Below are 3,367 nucleotides of genomic sequence, written 5' to 3'. Positions count from 1 at the left end.
TGGGAGGTAGTGGTTTGTTTCTTGGAGATATCCCTTTAAAAATATGGCCGGCCTATCCGCGCTCACATACTCTTCCCGCCGCCTTAACAGCGACAGTGTTCCTTTTGTCCATACCTACCACACAATGTCACCCCGAATTCTACACTGCAATTTCCACCATCCTACCAAGAAACTTACTTTTACCTCTCCCCACTCTCGACTCTCCGTTTTCCACAAGGTTCAGGCGCAACACTTTCTAATTCTGTCTGGGAAGCCTCCATGGCGTGAATATCGAGTCTCCTACCGGTAACAATGCTCCTTCGCTGCTCTGTTCTATTCTCCACACTGGCTTCTTCTCACTTTCCTATTACCCTACCCCCCAGGGTCCAGACCTTCTTCCCTTTCTCCTATGGTGCATTTTCCTCTCTCATCCGAGTGCTCCTCTCCAGCCCTATAGCTTTCCTGTCCTGTTGGCTTCACCTGTCCTTCTTGCTCCTCTCCTTCCCCTCAATCAGCTTTTCTATTCTGCCGGCTTTACCCTCCCTCTCCGATTCTCAAGACGGACATTGGACAGAAACGCCAACTATTTTATTTGTTAACTTCCGTGGATACTGTCTAAACAACTGAGTTCCTCCAGTATTTTGCGGGTGCTGCTTTTAATATTTGATAGTGAGATATCGTGCCGGAACTTCCGATTCGAATTTGTTATTTCCTTTTGAGCCAGTGATGGCTCGATGTATTCCAATGTTGAACTTGCGTTAAAAGCTGTTCCCTATATTGTTCAGGTTGGAAATGACTATGGAAACTTAAACTCATATAATGAGTTTCAGAGGCCAGGAACTTCCCCCATCCTTGCAGCTACAACAATTTGGAACTAGTTACTGTCATGAACACCAGGTTGTCATTGTTCTCACTATGTGATTTTGAGATGGTCATGTGTCTAATATTACATTAGTTTTACGGCTCCGCGTTGTGACTTGGAAAGGAAAGGCTGCACCTGCTTGAAACAATCGGGCTGCTTAATGTATTGAAACCGAATGAACGGAGTTGCAGACGACAACAGATAAGACTGTATCGGGGCAGTGTGAGAGTCAGCAAGTGTTGAAACCAGAGAGTCGTGTCCGTCCGTCCAGGAGAGCCTGGAGCAAAACGGAAAATCAATGGACAATATTCAGACCTCCTTCTTCAAAGCGGAGAGAAGGACGCTGGTCAGATGGACCCGCAGTATCGGATCCGTTTCCAAATGAGAGTGAGAGGGGAAGTCAGCACCTCCTTCAGCTGCTGTCTGAACTTAGTCTGGCTGACGGCGTAAAGAGCGGTGTTCGTGCAGCAGCTCAGGAGTTGCAGCATGTAGCTCAGTTCGTTGAAAAATGAAGGTATCCTCATCCAATACGGGGGGGTTACTACATGAAACATTCTGTTCCAAATAGCCATCACCCCATACAACGCCCATAACAGGATGAAATTTCCCGAGACGACCAGCAGTAAAACGAGGGACTTTCTGCGGCTCTGCATCTCCGGATCTCCGGAACTCTGACCACGGCTGGAAGCCCGGAGTCTGCCGCGGGCTCTACTGGCCACTACAACGTTCGTGATGGTGAAAGCATTGAGCAGGATAACAAGGAGGAATGGGATCACAGTCGAAAAGGCAATACGACCTACATCAATTACTGTCCAGAATAGTGACCCCAGTATTTCCCACCTCTGCATGCAAGGCCACATTAGGTTAGAGGAAGTATATACATCTTGGACCATGAAGAACCAGATAACGTTCTTTAAACAACTCAGTGCAGTCACTGTACTCAGAACCACAGCGACCGTTCTCCCAGTGCAATACTTAGCGCTTAGAACCTGGAAGCAAATGGCCACAAATCGATCAAAGGTGAAGGCGACGGTGAACCAAACAGAACAATCTGTGGCGGCCTGCATTAAGAATACGTGGGTTTTACACACGCGGACGTAAAACAGGAAGGAGAACTCATCCGGAAAAGCCTTCGGAATTTTCATCAATATAACGTCCAGGAAAACGACCGCTAGGTCAGACGCCGACATGGCCATCAAATAGCGGGTGACTGTTTTAGAGAGTCCGCACTTTCCCCGTGACAGAATGACAATTGTCAGCACGTTCACTGTGAAACACAGAAGTACAGAAATTATACATCAGATTGAGAGCATCATTATAAAATTTGCTAAGGACAAAATCAAATACTTGCACGATTCAGAGGTAGCTGAATGATTCGCTGATTGGCGACGGGTTTTGTGTCAGTCAGGAATCAATATTCCATACGAATGCTAATTAGTGAATCTGATGTCACCAACTGAACAGAAGACGCTTTGAAATCCTGTATCCGAGTGAGGACAAAAATGAGCGAATGTCATTTGCATCATTTCTCTCCCCAAATAAAATATACAATCTGAGAGAAGCAGCAAATATTAAATTCAACAATGAGCCCAATTCAGTCGAACAAATCGAGCTGACATTTTCCCCGGTCCAGTGCAGTATCACCGATCTCTGTACATCATTGGAAACAAAGAGCTGTAGTCAATAATGCAGTGGTTGTCCGTTCTGATCGAATACCCTGGCTGCATGCAATATGGAATTAAGTTCAATAAAACTCCTAACATTTCAGCTGGACGCGGAGCGGGGAAATGCCGTAGGCTTAAGATCCTGTATTGCTTTTGCTCCTGCGATGTCAAATCAGACATTTCACAAAAAGGCACTGATCTGATCAGTAAGTGACCATTCACCGGTCCCTTTGTGTTTCGGGAAGTGTTTCGGGTGCATCGAGAAAGTGAAAACAGAAGAGTACTGCGGTCTGATGTTTTAGCTGGGAGTAATGCTGAGAAACACCCTGATACAGATGCTGTGGAAACTGTCGGACGCTCATTGAGCGCATCCGCCATTAGACCACAGGTGGAGAATATTTGGAGATGGGTGGAAAGCATTGATACCCAATGAACACACGGGTGCACAGTGAGAGTGTGAGAAGGCTGCATGGACCCGAAACCGGCGGCATAAACAAAAGCAAGAGTATTTAGGTCACCCCGAAGTGTAAAATAAAATAATCAGGTGGAGGTACAGTGGATAGAGGAGAGCAATGTGACCAATAGTAAGTCAGGTGCAGTTAGATTCAACGTGGAGTGAACGCATTGTGAATGGCTGTGGTAGTCAATTTCAATTTCCTCAAAGCCACCGGGTCAAGGCAAGAAGCTGTCTTGACAACATTAGTGAACCAACAAGAACGAACTTTAATGGGGATGGATACAGATTACGTAGAAACTTCACACACTGAATAGACGGTTTTCAAGATTTTATTAATTCTAAAGCCATTGATTTTCCGTCTCGCCCACTGTCCTCTTGTATTCAGTTGCAGAACCGCACCTAATA

Source organism: Hypanus sabinus, unplaced genomic scaffold (assembly GCF_030144855.1).
Source record: "Hypanus sabinus isolate sHypSab1 unplaced genomic scaffold, sHypSab1.hap1 scaffold_1044, whole genome shotgun sequence".
NCBI lineage: Eukaryota > Metazoa > Chordata > Chondrichthyes > Myliobatiformes > Dasyatidae > Hypanus > Hypanus sabinus.
The sequence above is the reverse complement of the archived record's forward strand: the minus strand, read 5'-3'. Positions refer to the sequence as shown.